We start from the raw sequence: 19,624 nt of genomic DNA, 5'->3' as shown, positions 1-19,624 counted from the left end.
TTAAGAAACAGGAGAGGAGGGGAATTCAGGAAACAGACAAAATAAACCGTCCGAGAATCCAGATGTAAAACAAGGGAAGCCAAAAAAGAAAGAAAAATTATGCTAAGAAGGCAAAGTTGGGGTGTGGAAGGGAATTGAGAATGAAGAAGAAGGGGGGGCGGTTATAAATATGCTGAAAAGAGAGAAGAATGGGAGAGCAAACAACACCAGAAAAAAATAAAAACTAGAGACCCAGGAGAGAGACAGAGGCAGCAGTGAGTTTAAAACTGCTTTGACCCTCAACCAGCCACACTCCTAGTGTTCTGAGTCTTAGTGCTTGAGTCTTGTTGATTTCAGAGCCTTCCAACAAGAGCAAAGGACAATCCTAGGAAAGCAAGCTTTCCTCCCTGCGGTGTTTTTCCTACAATTCCCCCCGTGCACCTCCACTGTTGCTCTTTTTCAGGGGTAGAGCTCATCTCCCTGGGGCAAGGCGGAAAAGCATTCCAGTCCACCCCAGACTCTAGTGGCTTCCATCCTGGTGCCCCCTGGAGGGCCCACTGGAGGATCTGAGCAGCAGGAGCCCTGTGGTGGGAGAAGCACCGGGTTGTGATGCAGCTGTGCTGTCAGCTTTTCATCCTCCAGGGAGGGGCTTACCCCAGCCACCTCTCTGTGGACCGGGGCTAACCTGGAACAGAGGGGCTCTGCAAAGCCAGAGGAGTCCCAGCAAATGCAACTTTTGGAAACAACTTGGATGATTTAGTTTCCAGGCATTCCCAAGGGGACCTAAAGATAGCTACAGTTTTCCCATTGCTGGGTTGGCAAACAGCTCCTTGAAGCTCACCTTTAATGCCTTGTATTCATAAACTCCATGAGCACCAGCAGAAGATTCTGGTTCCTCTCCCTTTGTTGGCTTGGCCTTTCAGCCTTGTGTTGCCTCTCTCTCTTCTGGAGTCAGCCAGTGTCTCTCGTCTGTGTCTGCTTAGGTCGTTCGTTTCCCTTAGGTTATCACTCCCCCTCTGCCCACTCTTCCATTTCTCTAGGGCAGCAGGAGTAGGGAGAAAGGCTAAAAACAAACCAAGGCAAAATCAAGCAGCAGAGGAAGTAAGTGAGTTTGGTTTAGCGGCCGTCTGCAGTGGGGGTGGCAGGCTCCTGACGGACGGGGGTCTGAGCCTCCCCAGGCCCCCTGAAACCGCTCCTCCAAAGTTCAGCCGAGGGGAAGCCACACAGGCTGAACTCTGACTAACAAGGACAAAGAAAACGGTTCTTGCACCAGCCCTTCTCCCCAAGAATTCTTAAGTGCTTGACCCTGGTTCTGTATGTTCCAAAAGTCATATTTTTCTTCTCTCAAAAACTGAGGGATGTGACACAATGGACAGAAGGGATGTCTAGGTTGTAGCCTTAGATACTCAAGCCGGTTTCTTCTCATCCCTCCTAACCTTCAAAACTGCCACAGTCGTATAATCTGTGACTCAAACTATTATTTAACCATGAAAAAAGACAAACCAGGAAATTAGAGGCTGAATGACCTAAAATTTATTCCATTCAACTGAGCTAATCTCCTAATAAGGGTGTGTATAATAATAAGTCATGCTATATCTGTTCTGGAAGATGTGAACATTGCAGGGGAAAGCGCATGGTGATTGCAGATCCTGACTTGTTGAGATTTGTCCTCAAAAGGGTAAGTGCCTGGTCCTAGGCCAAGCTGCCTAGCAGTTTGCCAGATGAGTCTCAACATTTGGGAACCGATGTTGCAGCAAAGAGTGCCCAGTGTGCGGGCCGACCCCATTCAAACCCCTCACTGCCACTTCCTAGGCGAGCAAGGCACTTACCTGCCTCCTTTAGTCTCCTCCACTATGAAATGGCAATGACAGCAATCCTGATCTCCCGGGGCTGCTGCTGTGAGGACAGATGAGCGAGGCGCTTGGCACATGTGAGCAGCCCCCCTCCCTCCCAGCAACCCCCCCCCCCAGTCAACTGTTGCTGTATGTTAAGCAGCGAATTGGCAAGACTAAGGAGAAGGCTGGAGGCCCCACCAAGTGGGGTTCCACGGAGTCACTGGAACACAGTCAAGTATCCCAAGCAAGAGAGAGAAGAGGGTCCCAGAGGAAGCCCAGGCAGCTGGCGGGTGGAGCACTGCATGGAGAGCCAAGGACAGCCACTCAGAGCGTGGGGGCTGCACTCCAGTCCTGCTGCGTTAGCTCAACTCCTTGCATCCCCACCCTTGCATGGGTTCACCCTTACATGAAACCCAGCACTAGCTCCCACTAGGTGCACAGCACCGGCCAGGCCCAGGGCTGTAGGGAGAGCAAGGTTACTAAGGGATCACTGGCCTCCGAGACTTCATGACCAGGCATTTCTGCCCAAATTCAGAAATCTGCCCTTTCAGGAGCCAGACTGTGAGGATATGACCAAATGCTGAGACATTCTTATTTCAGGGCCAGTTTTCGTTCTTTAAGTGGAAAGGCAAAGGGTTCAGAAATGTGCTGGAAATGTGAACACGAAATGGAATCTTGTTAACATTTAAGGACTATTGCTAATTTCTAGGTGAGATAAAGACAATATGGCTAAGTTTAATGAGGCCCTTTTATTTAGAGATACATACTGAAATACTGGCAGGTAAAATGCTATGCTCTGATATATAGCATTTACTTCAATGTTATATGGGAGGTGGAGAGGGGGACGGTGGTATAAATGGACAAGCTTGGCCAAGAGTTGGTGATGTGGGTGGTGGGTACATGGGGATTCATCACACTAGTCTGCCTCTTCCTGTATATGTTTGAAATTTTCCATAATAAAAGGTCTTCAGTTCATAAAAGCTGAAAAAAACCTTAACTCGGGGATTCTTGTCTTATTGGGTCTTGTAACATGATCTCTACTTCCTGAGGACATGTGCTCTTGGACATGAGATGAGCCTGTGGGAGACCAGCCAGGAGTGGGGAGGACTAGAGAACAGGCAGGGAGACCAGCATCCATGGGGCAGAAGAGCGCCCCAAACCCTCCACCCATCCCCCCCCAACACACACACATGAGAATCAAGAGTGGTGTCCCATCCCTCAGGGCCTCCCAGGCTGGGAAGAAACATTCGAAGAGGCTGGTGTTCATTTTGCACTGCTTTTAAACTCAGTGAAAATTATCTTTCAGTTGGTTTCAATGTGTTTTAAAGCACAATGAGTCTTTTTTTTTTTTTTTTTTTTTTTTTTTGCCAGTAGAGAGCTATTATCGAAGAGTGGGCAACCTCTCCAACCTCGAATGGAAAATGGGGAGAGTCACGTATGCCCCGCTTGCTAGAGTGTGAGGCGAAATGAGATTCATGAGCGTGAAGTGCCTAAGTGATAAACGATGGGTCTGATTTGAGGGGTCTTCGACAAATGCCAGCCTCTAGCCTCTCACGACCACCTTAGGGGTTCTGTTGCAACTGCAGAGGCTTCACTTCAACATCTGAATTAAATAAAAGTCAAAGCATTCCTACTCTGAGCCCTCTTTGGGCCAAGAATCCCACTGGGTGTCACAGAAGCCCCTGCTGTCCTCTCCGTCCCCCGAGGGGCCACCCCTGCTCTGGGAAGAACAGGCCACTTGGGATGGAGCCCTCACCGCTTTCTGGCTGAAGAATGAGTTGGAAAATGAGGAATAGGGCACTCCCCACTCCAGGCTGTGCCTTTGAATGGCAAAACGCATCCTAAGCAGGCAGGTATACAGCCGATCATCTCCTTCCCAATCACAGAGGCAGGTAGCTCAGGGTACAGATGGACCGCAGATCCTGTGCTCACCAGCTCCCCGCTACAGGGAGCTTCTGGAACCTTCCCAGCTTGTTATAGGCAAGCAGCATGGAGGCCTCCAGACCCCACAGGGCAGCAGAACACACCCTCCCAGGTCAGAGGGATGTGCCAAGTGGTTGGTCAAGGTGACTGGACCACCGACACCCTTCCAAGAATGAATCTAAGTAGCCATGGTGTCCAGAGGAAGGGATCCCAGGAGAGGCAGGTGGCCCACAGAGCCAATTCGAAAGTCTTTGCCACTTGTCCCCAGGCAACTGATAAGTGGCTTTCTAGAGACAGGTACCAGCCAGGAGTGGGTGTTTGTGACTTTAGGTGAGGGCTACAGGACTGGAAGGGACAGGGGACACAGCAGAAGGTAGTCCTGTAACTGAGAAAGCAGCCACCCCAAGCCTTGAGATTCTGGCTCTACAACCTCCTGCCAAGCGATGAAAGTATTTGCCCCATCCCAACCTGCTCCGTGCCCCAGTCTCTCCTTCATACCACCGTCCACCCAACGCGGCTGCGTGCTCTTTGCACCTTCTACCCTAGGAAGAAACAGAACAGAGGGAGGGAGGGTACCCTACACAAAATTTTAACACTCTCAAAAAGTCCTTGGGCTCTGGGAACTTTGAAATGCATCCATGGGGTTATTCTAAGCTCTCTGAAAGTCCCCTGGCTCCAGAGAAGAGAGCACTCTCTGTCGTGAGACCTTGAGTGTAGAGGCTAAGAGCACAGCCTTTGGAGCCACAAGGCCTGAGCCTGAAGTCCAGCTCTGCTATTTCCCCCCCTGTACCAAAGCACAAGGTACTCAGCCCTCTGGGCCTCAGTCTTCTCTGTAAAATGAGGATAACAGATGGCTCTATAGGGCAGAGCTGGGTATACAGTGATGGCTGGACAGAAGAAGCCCTCAGTAAATATTAGCAAGGGTTCCTCCTCAGCCCAGTGGGACACACTACCAACAACCCCTCGTTTCCTGGAAGAAATACCTGTGCTACAAGGTGGGAAGGTAGTGGAAGGAGGCCTAAAATCTTCATAGAAAGTGGCTCAAGGACATGCACAGAGTACCCTTCTCCACGGAAATCAGAAACCCCAAAGAGCTGTGCTTTTTTCCATCAGAATGCAGCTCCCGGAGACCACCAGGCTATGCAGGCTGCATGGGGCAGAAGCCCTGAGTCTGGAGTAGAAATGTTACCTAGTGTTTCCCTGGATGGGTGGAGACGGAAAGGGATACTGACTGGGTGCAGCCCTCCTGTGGCCACTTTGGTTTTTGTGTTGGACACACAAAACATCACTCAGTTGGAAAGCAGGGCGTATTAAACTCAGCCGGAGGCCTCAGGCCTCGAGGCAGGCTGATTGCCCTGTGGGGGACAGGCCCACGGAGGGGGGTGGGGGACAGGCCCGGGGAGAGCCAGTCTGGCTGAGGCCAGGCCTGCACCCAAGGGTTGGGCTTCTCTGGGATGGGAAGGAAAGAGTTAAACCGAAGCTGGGCTTTGGGAGGGAGGCTTTGCAGCTATAAACAGTGAGCCAAGGGAGGGAGGGAGCTGACACAGGATGTGGCCAGGGCTCTAGCTGTCTGATTATTAACTTCACTTTTATTTGGAGGGGGATTCGATTCTCTGTTTTACTTCCCATCAAGGAAGTGAAAGCCCAGGTCTCGGAGGGGCCTGGTTTCAGATTGTTTTGTCACAGCTCATTCATTTTTCCCCTTAAATAAATAAACAAAACCACCTCTTTGTTTTCCCCTTAATGAGCGTTCAGCAAATCATCTGTGGGTGGGGCATGAAAGGGGTTTTCTGGAGTCCTTCATGAAGTAACTTAGGCTTATTCTTCTGGAAGGAAAAAGGAGTCTTCTTTTGGCTTCAGCTTCCTCTAAAACTTTCTTTTCTACCTCCTCTGGAGATCTCAGCCTGAAATCATGACCTCAAGTCCAGCGTAGACCTTTCTTGGCTGGCCTCTGGGGCCTGACCTGCAGCCTGGCAACCTTGTCCCAGGCTCCCACCCCAAGGCCACACAGAGGAAGCAACATCACAGGGCTCAGTAGTTAGTCTTCTTGATCAAGCTTAGACCCATGGTGTTTGTTCCTATGGCACCCTGACATTTCCACTAAAAATAACTTAAAGCAATTAAAAACACAAAAGGATTCCATTACGGGGCTTAAGAAAACACCATTCCACGTTCCTTCGCCCAAGGTTCAAAACGCTTGGGAACTTTGTTTCCAACATCAAAACCCATTCAATAATTTCACGGATTCTCTTGCAACAACCCTTTCCTGTTGGTGTGAGGTGCCACAGGGGACACAAAGACCACTACCAACTACCACATGGTCCCTCCTGTCCTGGTGCCCACAATTCAGTGGGGGAAGATGCAGGGGGAGGAAAAACAGGGGAGTCCTGGTGGCAAAGGCTAATGAATGGTACCATAGGTGGGCAGAGGAGGGGAGGGCCACATTCTGCTGGCAACAGAGGGAGGAAAACTGAGGAAGGCTTCTTGGTGGAGCTGATATTTAAGCTTGACCTTGCAGGGCTGACAATATTACAAGGAATATTCTAAATGCTGAGAAGTACCAAATGACAGGCAATATCAACATGTGAACCAGGTCCAATATAAGACAACTGGAGTGGTGTGGCCTGTAGGGGCTGTGGCTCCTCAAGTGGCATTCAGAATGGCATTGAAAGTCCCCAGGGTGGAGAGGGGCTGAAAGGAAACTGCCACTCAGATTCAGCCCCAGGCTGCCAGTCCTTGACCCTTGGCTTGGACATCCGTGTGATCTGGGAAGGAGTGGCACTTCATGCTGTGAGCAACAGGATACCACACTTGGATACACACTCCTCTCAGATCCTGACTCTGGGTTGCCAGACCAACACCTGCTGACCAGTAGGGGCCACTTTACTGCCTCTGACTTCATGCTCTTTCAACACGGGGCAAGAAGAAAGAGCGTGCCCTGCAAAGAATCCAATTCACTTACAAAAGCTCTGGCTTTTGGAATGGCTAGTGGGATGGGATTTCCAAACATCCCTGGGGAAGATGCCAGGGCGTCAGGTTTTCCTGAAGTTCTTAGAATTTTCCTTCCCGTGGCGACCGGGGCTCCGGGGCCCTGAGTCCGCCGCCCCCCCCCCCCCCCCCCCCCCCGGCCATGAGGGGGTTAAGCGGCCGCCAAGATGGCCGACTTGTTTTGCACTTCGGAGGGGTCACGCGGGAGGCTGCCCTTTGCCTTGGGGAGGCTGTCAAGGTCCCGCCGCCCTCTCTGGCGCTATGCCCCAGGCGGCCTGACGGTATCTCCTCCCCTGCGTGTCCTGCAGTCCCGCAGAACCTTCCAGGCCCAAGGCGAGCCAGACTCGCCTCCAGGCCGGCCTTGGACGGCGAGGCAGGGAGGTCCGTCGTCGGGGAGGCAAGGGCCAGGGCTGTGCGTGGCTGTGCCCTTCGGCCCCTAGGAACGCGGGGGACCGGGAGCCTGGGCACGAAGGGCCGAGGTCGCTGCCTGGACCGGCTATCCCAGCATTTCCTCGCCCCGGGCTGAGGCCACCCCAGCTGGTCTCCGGCCGGCCTCCGAGGGCTGCTCCCGCTCCCGCCGGCAGCCTTCGCAGGGGCGCCATGAACGTGGTCGCACTGCCCTCCAGTGGCCAGCCGGCCAAACAGCGCGCGAGGGCCGGCGTGGATCCCCTCTCCGGGCTTATCTCCTTAAAGAAGGGCTGCCCCTCTGCTACGTTTGAACACGTGGCCTTGCTCACCCGCGGTTCTCCTTACAGGCGGCCCAAGCTGCCCCTTGCCACAGTGCACACTGATGGAAAAGCAGGGGACTTGCTTGCTCCAGTGGTTCTCAAACTTAAGTATGCACCAGGAACACCCCCCCCCCCCCGGCGCCCCCAGTTAGGTCAAACCTGTGTTGCTGGGTCCCACACCCAGGGTCAGAGAATTTGCATTTGTAACAAGTTCCCAGGGGTTGCTGCTGCCACTGGTCCTGGGACCACATTTACAGACCAACTAGCTCAGTTTGCCCATCCTTTCCTGGGGATTCTGGCATCACTCATTGAATATATAATGCACCTGCTGGGCACTGAGGACAAGAAGTGACCATGACCAAGTTCCCACCCTTGTGTGGCTTACTCTAACAAAGGAGATAGACTTTTTTAAACAAATAATTTCATAAACAGATACAAGATTCCATTTGAAAAAAGTTTTCAAATTCCCGTGAAGGAAGAAAATAAAGCATTCGAAGAACATATATACATGGGAAACTGGTTTCTTTTTTCTTTTTTTTTTTTGGTGAGGGGGACTGGTTTCCATTTGGGATGGGCTATTGGAGAAGACCGCCCTGAGGAAACCCTTAAACTGAGGCCAGAAGGAGGAGGGGAGAGATCTGGGGAGGAACGGATGAGGAGTGTGGCTGCAGGCAGAGCAGGGAGAAGCTCTGGAGGGGCAGAGACTGGAGGGGCAGAGCTGGGGGGCAGGCAGAGGGTCACAGCAGCCCCCCCCCCACCAGATCAGCACAACTGGTCCCAGAGACCTGCCTCTTCAGAAGGGTCAACATTCAGAGAAGAGGAGGAGAAAAGGTAGATACTGAGCTTGCACAGTCACTGCCCTCCCCGGTTTGCTCATCATTAGATGATCCCTGAGGTTTCTTGGTCGAAGCCCAGCCTGCCAGCACACTGTCAGAGGGATGGATGAATAGAAGCCCCTGCTCAGTGACCCTACAACTATGCGAAGGAAGGCCTTTGGATTAATAGCCTCAAGGGGAGGGAGGAAAGAACACCTGAAAAAACACATGCAGCTTTAGAGTCAAACGAATGCAGTTCAAATACTCGCCCTGCTCCCAACTCACTGTGTGATCTCCAGCAAGTGGCCTAACCTCTCTGAGCCTCAGCTTCCTCATCTGAGAAATGAGGACAGGACAGTACCTACCGCATGGGGTCGTTCTGAAGATAGAGTACTAACTACCATTTGCCAAGTGCCTATTCCATGCAAAGTCCTGCGCTAAGGGCTTCTCATCCATTACACGAGGTGCCGCAGGGAGTGAGGTTTGATCATGGGAGCCTGACTGTTACCATTTCACAGCGGCCCCCAGTGCTTTGTACAAGTGGGTACCTTCAGTAGAAGGAGCTTAGTGAGCCCTGGGAACCCGGTAAGCACTCAATAAATGGTGGCCTTCATTTTTTAGCCAGAGAAAAGGGACCCTTGCGGAGAGGTGAGCGGCCGGACAAGACGGCACACCCACTTCTCCCCAGGAGGGCCAGCCCCGGGTCTAGTTAGCCAATGCCGGTGTTGGGACGTCAGCTCTTACTCACTCTTCCCAGAGAGCAGCTAATTAGCCTCCCCACAGCCAGGAGCTCCCCAGATGAAAGGTGCTTAATACAAATGCAAGGCGTGACCCCCATATTTATAACCCAGGTTCCCTTGGGTGAGGTAGGCCCGGGGGTGGAGAGACAGGCCAGATCAGGGCCTCGCCTTCTTTATGACAGAGATTCTCAGGGAAGGTAGCTGGGCTGAGGTGGTTGTGAGCCTGAGAAAAAGTCTCCCGGCTGGTGGGTGTGGGGCCGCCCAGGTCCTGGGAGTGGGAGGTGCCAGTTGGCTGAGGGGGCAGAATGCTCCAGGTTCCAGGTTGCCTTCTAGACCAGGAGCTTAGAGGGCAGGAGGCGGACAGCCTAGGGTAGGGTGGGTCACAGCGGGGACTCGGATGCCAGGCTGCTGGGTGGAGATTCCACCTCCACAGTGGCTACATCGTGTCCCCGAGCCTCAGCTTCCTCATCTGCGAAGTGGGCATAAGGATAGCCTGGACCTCACAGCTATTCACCGACAACACTTAGTACAGGCAGCACCTGGCACCCACTGTGTAAAGAATGAGGATTCGTGTATTTGTTCAATCAACAGACAGTTATCAAGCACTTACTAGGTGCCAGGCAATGGGTGCTGGAAATACAGTCGTGAGCCAAAGAGATCAAGGATCTCTTCCTGTGGAACTCACGTTCTGTATGGAAGACACACAAGAAACACAAGAACCGGGAGATTCCTGATACACTGCCCGGCAAGGGTGTGCACTGTGAAGATGACGAGAGATGGGACACAGGGATGTGACGGGGGTGACATGCCGAACGCAGCGGTCACATACACTCTCCAAGGTGGGTAGAAGCAGGTATGAGCAGATTAAGAAACGCACCGGGGTTGAAGGGTCAGCCCAAAGCTGTCCGGCAAATCGGAGGCTGGAGCCTGGCTCGGCAGCACGGGAACCGCGACCACAGCTGCTGAAGCGGCCACTGAAGTCCCCTCTTTCCCCTGGAAGAGGGGCTATGCCAGCCCCAGCCACCTGCCCTCATCTCCTCCAGCCAGCGCGTCACACGCACCTTCTCTCTGGATCCTCCCAGCCACCTACTGGGGCAGTCGCAACCCCGTCATCTTTGTTGAGGTGACACTTCCATGACAGAAAATGAACCTTTTTAAAGTGAACGATTCGGGGGCATTCAGCATGTGCGCAAAGTTGTGCGGCCCGGACCCCTATCTGGTTGTGAATCATCTTCACCCCAAAAGGAGACTCCTATCCATTAAGCAGCTGCTCCCCCTGCCCCCTCCCCCCCAGCCCCTGGAAACTGCCAGTCTACTTTCTGTCTCTCTGGATTTGCCTCTTCTGATACTCCATACACCCAGACCTTTGGGGCCCGGCTTCTTTCATTTAGCGTGTTTTCAGGGTTCATCCACACTCAGGCACGGGCTGGGATTCCGCTTCTTTTTACGGCTGAATAATGCTCCATTGTATGTAAGCACCTCCATTTTACAGATGAGGAAACAGACTCAGGGCAAATAATCAACACCCGAAGGTCACAGCCCATCTGTGGCCGACTGGGATTTGATAGCAGCCCGAATTCCCGCTGTGGAAACATGCATTCGAGCAGGCCTGCTCCCCAGAGGGCTGGCCCCCCGGGCACTACTGTCCCAAGAGGAGGGCTGCTGCTGGCACATGCTGGCTCCCCCGTTGTGACCTGCCCTCTTCTCAGTACAGGCTCACAGGCGTGGGCAAGGTGGCCTCCCAGTCACCCTGCTCCAGGCAAGGCCAGAGCATGGCTGAAGAGGCCACCTCCTCAGGGGAAATTCCAGCTCCTGGCCAACCACAGGCGAGGGCACTCATGGGGTTCAAGCCCTCCCTCTCAACTGGGTCATGAGGCTGGGTGGTGACTCAGCCCTGGGGCTAGCCTGGTGGGCAGGCCACGTCGTGAGCATTTTCCCCAGCCAGCTCCCCGGGCAGAGCTGCGGGTACCTCAATGCACGAGCGTGTATTAAGCATTTACTCTATCTATGCCAGGCCTTTAAAGCAGCCCCTTTCTGAAGAGGGTGCCAGCCCCCAAATCGAAAGCGGGTGCTAAGACCAAGGAACAGGGCCTAGGAAATCCCTGACCTCACTCAAGAAGGCTGCACACAGGCTTGGTCTGCCAGAGTCCCCCCCTTCAGCACAGAGGCACCAGGGCAGGCAGCGCACAGGGGTCTAGAACGCCCGCCTGGGATGCCCACCTTGGCTCACTCCACGCCCAAGCAAGAAATGGTACTCACTCCCCCTTGACCCCGTTCTGACCCTGCCTAGTGGCCATTCATTCCATTCAGTCAGTGCCAGTCACACTGCTGGACAACGAGGATACAGAAGTTTAAAGAAAAAATAGTCCCTGTCCTTTAGAAGCTTAAAAGTGAGTGAACTAATCCAACTAAGCAAACTAGGAATGACCCCATGGCCAGGGGCGAGGAGCCCAGAGGCCAGGCCCCAACCGCGTGGGCAGCTGCAGCTGAAATGTGGGTGCACGTGTGTTTGCGTGGATCCCGCAGCTGAGCCCATCTTTAGACTGGAATCGATCCCCCAAGGCAGGTCCATTCAGTAAATTAGCCTGAAAACACGGGCCTGTGGGCTGTGGGCTCCTTAACCCCCTACCCCCAACCGGCACCCCCATTCAGGATGCAGAAGGCTTTTCCCAGCAAGGAAAGCTCCCCTAAAGGTGCCAGTGAGGACGGGCTGAGCCCATCACAGGCTCCAGGAGGCAGTCGTAGGGGTGCTGGGCTGAGCCAAATGGCCAGGGGACATCCAAGCAGGTACGCTGCCACTGCCCCCTGTGGCGTCCCCTGATGACAGAGCACCTCCCAGGTGCCAGGCTCATGCTCAGCACCTCACGCGCAGCGCATGTCTTAAACCCCTGAGATTTTTTACCAGTGCTTTGCTCCATGTCAGAGGGCTGGCGGAGGATTTGCATTCTGGTCTGACCTACTCCAGAGTCCACACCCACAGTTCTACTCGCTTTCCCCAGCCAAGGCTAGCACAACACACGCCCCCATGTACTTGCAGCCTCCTGGCCAGGCTGCCTGAGGGTGGGGGTGGGGGGGGGGGCGGGGGAGGGGAAGAAATCCCTCAGACAGAGGCCACTTCAACCCTGCTCCTGTCCCTCTCCCCTCTCCCGCCCCAGCTAACCCTTCCAGTTCAGCCAGTTTTTCTGCAGCCAGAAAGCACCTTCTGCCCCCAAGGAGCCCCCAGAGCAGCAGAAGGGAACAGTCCACACCAAGCCTGCGGAAGGGATTGGGGTTGGGGCTGAGTCCTGGCCATGTATGGGCCTCAGACGGGAGTTGAAATGACCCCCTCGAGCGATCAGATGCTCTAGGTCCGTCCCCACCCCACAGCTGTCATGGCGAACTTGGCAGCAAAAAGGGAAGGAGGGAGCTAGATCTTCCAGGTGTCTTGGCTGACCTGATACAACCCCAGAGTGCTCCTCGGGCAAGAAGGCAGAGGGAAGGGGTGCGTGGGAAGGCAGTGATTATCGCCTTCCATGTCAAGGCTGGGCGTGGGGGCCACCTGCCCAAGGAGCATAGCCTGACTGAAAGGCAGGGATGAGATGGGGTAGCCGTGGGGAAATAGGCCAAGTGCAGTCCCCAGAGCCAGACATGGCCACCAAGAGGCCCAGTAACCACAGCCCCATTTCCTGGCCTCTGGTTCAAGCACTTTAATTCATCCTGAAGCCAGTCTTTACATCCACTCTGGGAGGAGGAAGGTGCACAGGGTCTCTGTTTTCTATATGAGAAGACTGGCACTCAGAAATTTGAGAGTGTATGGGCACCTGGATGGCTCAGTCCGGTGAGCATCCAGCTCTCGATTTCAGCTCAAGTCATGATTCCAGGGTCATGGGATCGAGCTCCACCTCCAGCTCTCTGCTGAGCATGGAGCCTACTTAAGATTCTCTCTCTCTCTTTCTCTCTCTCTTCTTTTGCCCCTCTCCTCCACTCATGCATGTGCTCTCTCTATATATAAATTTTTTAAAAAAGAAAAGAAGTTTGAGAGTGTAAAAAAAAAAAAAATGTTGAGAATGTGCCCGTAGTCACGGGTCTAGGAAACAATACAATCAGGATTCACATCTGGTCCCTCTGGCCCCGAAGGCCCTGCCCTTGACCACTTAGCACTTCCTTGCTGGCTGTTCCAGCACTGGCCTGGCACCTGAGGTGTTCATTCACCGGATGAGGGAGGGAGTGAATAAGCAAGTGGACAGGCATGGGGATGAGTAAGTGGAGAAGTGGGTCCACTTGTCCCACAGCCCCCAGTGGGTGAGCAAGTGGGCAGGTGAATGAGTGGATGAGGGAGGGAGGGGACCAATGCATCAAAAGTGGAGAGTAAACTAGTAAACCAGCAGCTGGATGGTTAATGGCTCAGCCGGAGGGAAAAGCAGTTGCTGCTGTCACATGGCCTCTGGGAGAGAGGAAGGAATGTGGCTTCTGAGAAACTGGGTGGCCCAGTGGCGGGCTGGCTCACCGTGAATACCCCCCAGGTCTCCCTCCCTAGACAGCAAGTCTCCAGAACAAGGGGCTCTGGAGGCCCCAGGGCCTCTGCCTGCCAGACACATGCACATTCGATGACCAAGTATCCGGCTGGCCTGGTCAATCATCAACGGGCCACTGAGAGCTCAATTGCTTAAGAGGACCCTGGGCCAGGTATCGACCTGCCCACCCCTTCTGGGAGGAAAAGAGGAGCAAGGGACCCATTGGCCCTGCCTGAGGTGTAGGTGGGGGTGGGTGGCCGAGAGGCCCTCACCGCTGCCCTGCACAGGCAGGTAGGCCTGGCCGGGATAGCCACCCTGTCCACTGGCCGCTGGGCCTGGGGTCAGTGTCCTGGCCTGTTTGCCTAAGGGGGTGGGTTCAAGCTGGCATGGAAGTGGCTCACTGCCATGGCCAAGGAGAGCCGAGGGCCCCTCCTTCTGGGGTAAGGCCCCACTTGGGCTCTGGACTGGGGGTGGGGGAGGCTAGATGGAGCCAGGAATAAAGATAACGTGTGAGAAAGGGGGCGAGGGTAAGGCTGTTGCTCTAATGAGAGGCTGTGTATCTTAGAGCTGGAGGGAGGGGCCCCTAGGGGTCTATGAGCCTACCTCCCAACACCTTCCATGAAACCCAAAGGGAAAGTCAAGGACAATCCTGTGCATTGACGGGCACACAGAGGGACTCCCCACCCCCACCCCCACCCCCAGTCAACTCTCTGGGGGAGACTGAAGTAAGCAAGAGGCAGGTGGGAGCCCAAGAATCTCTGGAGAACAAGTGCCAGATACTCCTCAACCCAGAGTCATGCCTGGTCAGGCACAGCCCTGCCTAGCCATGAGTTGTATCCCTACCTCCAATGGGTGCATGTGGGGGTGTGGGACATGTGGTCCAGGGAGGTGACAGGTGGTGTGAAGGGTGAGGGTAGGGCACACAGAAAGCTGCTCAAACAGCCTGGCTCCCTCCCCTGTGCCCTCTGGCCTTGCATGAGCCCCCTGCCGCAAGGAACCCTTTCAGGGGACAGAGACCAATACTGCCCTCCTTGGCCTTCCTGTGCAGGGCCCCTTGGGCTAGTTAGCCCCATATCCCCAAATAGGGACCTTCTGGAGACTACACTCCATCCCAGAAAACGCCACAGAGATCAGTCTGAACACAGAGCAGGGCGGCGGTGGGAAGCTGAGTTTGGGGCTGGGGACCTCCCATCCCTGTCTCAGCATGGGCCCAGAGTGGGGACGCGAGCGCCCTCTGGTGCCTTCCTGTGGCACAGGCGCATAGAGCTATACGCCCCAGACGGGACTCAAGCGAGCACAGCTTCAAGGCAGCCTCCCACAGACTCCAGGAGCATCTTCGAGCAACCAGCAACTGCCTAAAACCAAAGATTAAGGTGATACAGCCTACATCAAAGAGTCATTGTGAGGACTGCACGACATCCGCAGCCCTCTTGGCACCACGTTCTGCAAATAATAATAATAACACCAAGAGGAAAAAGCTGTTTGAATCCTCACAACGACCGGGCTGAGGTAGGTGTTATTTCCAGTTTCCTGATGACATGAGGGCTTGCACAAGAGCACACAGATAGTATCTGGCAGAACGTGGACTTGAGCCTAGATGTGACACCAAACTTGTACTGTGTTCTAGGCACTCCACTATAACCACTCGGATCTTAACAAGAGAGGCCATTTCCAGCCGAAGGGTGGCTTTTTCTCTCCTGTCTCCTGCTCCCAAGAGAGACTGCGCTGCTGGGGAAAAGACAGCAAAACGGTCCCTCCTTCTGTTGTGGTTATAAAGTGTCAGTGATAAGCCCTTGCTTATCTCGTTATACTTTACAAAGGACTTTTACCTGTGCTGTTGTCTCATTATCTCTTCACACTTGCCCTGTGAGGGAGGGGCCCGTAGCCACATACAACATACACCCCCAAAGTCAGAGGTCCACTCAAGTTCCAGCCCCATACCCACACAACCCCCACCTGGGGCCAAAGCCAGTACCTGGGATTCCTGTAAAAATCTACTCACAGAAAATATTTGCAAAACACATCTGACAAGGGACTAGTATCCAGGATATAGAAATAATAACTCAGTAATGAAAAGACAAATAACCCCATTTTCAAATAAGCAAAAGATTTAGACAAAAGATTTCAAAAGAAGATATGTGAATGGCCAATAAGCATATAAAAGGAGATAGTCAACATCATTAGTCATTATTAGTCATCACTATTAGTCATCATTAGGAAGTGCAAAATAAAACCACAGTGAGATACCTTTCTACGCTCACCACAATGGTGAAAATCAAAAAGCCTGACAGAGCCAAATGCTGACGAGAATGTTCACTGGAACATTCATACATTGTTGGTAAAGGTATAAAGTGGTACAACCACTCTGGAAAAGGTCTAGTGGTTTCTTTGAAAACAAAACATATACCTCGTCTATAACCTAGCAATTCCACTTCCTAGGTATGTAACCAAGAGAAATGAAGCCATATGTTCGCAAAAAGACTTGTACAGGAACGTTCCTAGCAACCGTACTCATAATAACCCCAAAACAGACTGTGGCACCCCTACCGAACAGAATATGATTTCACAATGAAAAGGGACATATCACAGACACACATGGCATCATGAATGTATCAACAACATTATGCTGATGAAAGAAAGGGCTGCCAAGGAGACCTATCGTGTGATTCTACTTATATGTGGTTCTAAAGCCGGCGAAACAGGGGCGCCCGGGTGGCTCATTCCATTAAGCGTGCGATTCTTGATCTGGGCTCAGATCATGATCTCACGATTTGTGAGATCGAGCCCAGCATGGGGCTCCACGCCAACAGTGTGAAGCCTGCTTGGGATTCTCTCTCTCCCTTTCTCTCTGCCCCGCCCCTCTTCTCTCTCTCTCAAAGAAATAAACTTAAAAAAATATTTTAAAGCTGGCAAAATAATCGGTGGTGCAAAAGAAATCAGAAGGGCAGTTGCCTCTTGGGGGCCGGGGCTGGGATTGATTGGGAAGAGGCATGGGGGAACTCACTGGTTGCTGGTAATGTTTTATGTCTTGATTGGAGTCTGGTTTCATCAGTAGATGCATTTGTCAAAACTCAAAGGGACAGTTAATGTGTACATTTCATGGTATATAAGTTTTACCCCAAAGGGGGGAAAAACCACTACAGATATTGAATCCTAATTAACAAGTTGCACGTGGGGGTACTCAGGGGGAAGTGTACTGATTGGTCCCAACCTGTCTCTCCAGAGACTTGCCCCACCAAACGGGTTCCGCCCACAAGTGGTGGCTGAGAGGGTGCCTCGCAGATGCCAACATGCAAACAAATCATCTGCGTGGCTTGCTAAGCAGAACATTCGGAATCAGAAGGCCTGGGCTGGGGCCCAAGAGTGTGCATTGCTAACAAGCTCCAGGTGTCGCTGCTGGTCCTCGGGCTCCACTTTGAGTAGCGAGGACTTAGAATATTACCTTCTGATAAAGGTAATTCATATATCGGGACCCACAAAATAGAGGCCACCCCAGTGGCCTGGCCCACATCACAGATCTAAACCCAAGTCAGGCTGCAATTAACAGGAAATGCATCACTATCAGGAAACCGGATATACACCAATCACAGTCCTCCAACTCTGCACTCGCTCGCTCGGTGGCTCGTTTACCTGACCCTAGGGAAATACGGCCTGCTAGCCTTTAAGGGAATCTCCGGCCTTGGAGCCAATCATGCTCTGTTTCCGAGTACCCTTGCCCCAAATCCCTCAGGAAGACTGCTCCACGATTGTACGGCACTATTCTCCCCCCACCCCCATCCACAGAAAGACACCGAACTCATCGCCAAATTGTTTACGTTGGTCACTTGACATTTCCACCTCTTGGCCTTTGCTCCCACTGTTTCCTCACTCTCCGGCTTGCTCTGCCCTCCCCACGCCATGACTTGTCCTCTCCATGCCCATCCATGTCCTACCTTTTCCCATCCATCCTTCCTCTCCCAGCAGATGACAACTGATAATGATGATGATGATAAATGATAGCGACAACAACCTTTTGAGACCTTATTAGGTGCCAGGGACTGTGCTCTGTGCTTTACGAGCATGATTTTAGGTTTAACCCTTTTAGTAACCCTATGGGGTTGGTACGAATATTGTTCCCATTTTATGGATGAGGAAACTGAAGTATAGAGAGGCTAAGTATTCGCCCAAGGTCACACAATCTTGGCCGTGTGGATGCTTCCTTTGGTTCTAATTATGGAACAGCCTTGTGGTAAAAAGCACCCACCCCCCCACCGCCAGCTCCAAGCTCCCCACTCGCCCCCACTGATCCCTTGTAGCTAGCTCTCTGCCTGCTATGTGGGTCTTTCTAGGCCATCCCCTCCAGTTCAGATCACTCCCTGCAATCTTCTCTCCAAACTCAGGGTGTCCAGAGTCTAAAGCAGCTGACCTGGGGTCCGCTGACCTGGAGGAGACCCCACGAAAGACTGCTCTGCTCCCACCCCAAACTATCGGCTCTGTGAAGGCAGGCCCAGACCCGCCTTGTGTAGTTGCATCCCCAGGGACATTTACTCACTGTAGATAGATGGGGGGTGGGGGTGGCATGGGGGGTGGCATAATGAGGTCTCCTGCGCTGGCCTGGTCCCCACAGATCTGCACCTGACTCAGATGAGAGGCACCTTCTTCACCTACCCCCAAGTAATCCTGCCACTCCTCAGTGTCTCCGTCACCCTCCAACCTAAACCCAGAGGCTGACAGGTTGGGGGACTGATGTCCTCAGACCCGAGGCACTACCCACCCTGAGCCCTCACCCCAGTCCTGCAGTTCCCAGCCCTCGCCGGCACACCCTCCATCCCAAAGGCCTTTGGCGGTTTCTCTCCACACCCCCCCCAAGACCGCTTAGGGAGGATATTTTACTTTCCCAGTCAAGCTCAGGGATGCAATTTCTCCTCCTAAGAGGTTAGGCTAATTGCTCTTCCCAGAAGAAAATCCTCCGAGGTTTTCCTTGTGGTGGGATAGGAGGTTTGAAAATTACATGTTCGGGGCAACATCTGGTTACTATATTAAAGTCCAGTCTCAAAGCGGGGTGGCCACTGGGGAGCACAGGCGCCATCTGCTGGCCCAAAGAAGGATTGCGGCAAGAGTCTCCCAGCCGGACTTGATTTTTCTCATTTTAAAAGCGCCGTGACAACATTGATGTCTAATATTTTGGCGCCCACATACATTAATTGAATGATTTCCAGGGACATAGAGACTTCAAATGTACCGGACACAAGCACATCAATTTGTATACGTTGAATATCCACGGCTTTCTGTTTATCAATCAGACCTCAATCAAGTAGTTGTTTTTTTTTAAAGTACCAGACACACAATTTATAAACCTTAGGCAATGAAAAGACTAGGTATGTGTATACACACACACAAATACGCTGACATTTAATTGATGATAATCCCTAGCACTTCTTATATCAAATTAGTTATGCAGCTTTTATCCTATTAGATTATCTTAAGCTCGTCTTTAAACAAATGGGATCTCTCAAGCATTAAGGTGGGAACGTAAATGAGAGGTAATTTTCAGTCTATCGAATTATAAAAGCACATACTCATCAATGCAGCAATCCCATTACTGGTAATGAAACTTACAGACACATCCACATTCATGGGTACAAAGATAATGTTCAGGGGTTTCCTCGGCAGCCTCATTAATAACAGCAAAACACCAGGAAGCACCCATCTAATTCCAACACTCACACCCTTCAATTAAAAAAAAAAAAAAAAAAGCTTGGAGCACCTGGGTAGCTCACTTGGTCGAGCACAGGACTTCAACTCAGGTCCTGATCTCATGGTCCATGAGTTAGAGCCCCACGTGGGTTTCACTGAGGTCAGCAGACCCCTCTTTGGATCCTCAGGGCAGAGTCTGCTCTGAATCCTCTGTCCCCCTGTTTCTGCCCTTCCCCTGCTCACGTTCAATCTCTCAAGATTAAATAAGCATTTTTTTTTTTTTAAAGCTACCGTACTTTTTCCAAAGAAATCCACTTTTCTAGGTGTCTGAGCATCCAGGGCCACAGTTAGGGCTTCAGAATGCACTGAGGAGCTCCATGAACTGGCCAATAGGTTTTGAAATGCAGACATAGCTTTCATACAGGGCAAAAAACAAAAACAAAAAGC

Source organism: Lynx rufus, unplaced genomic scaffold (genome assembly GCF_022079265.1).
Source record: "Lynx rufus isolate CCGP_SWC_20201006 ecotype Redwood Valley unplaced genomic scaffold, mLynRuf1.p SCAF_17, whole genome shotgun sequence".
Classification (NCBI taxonomy): Eukaryota; Metazoa; Chordata; class Mammalia; order Carnivora; family Felidae; genus Lynx; species Lynx rufus.
The sequence above is the reverse complement of the archived record's forward strand: the minus strand, read 5'-3'. Positions refer to the sequence as shown.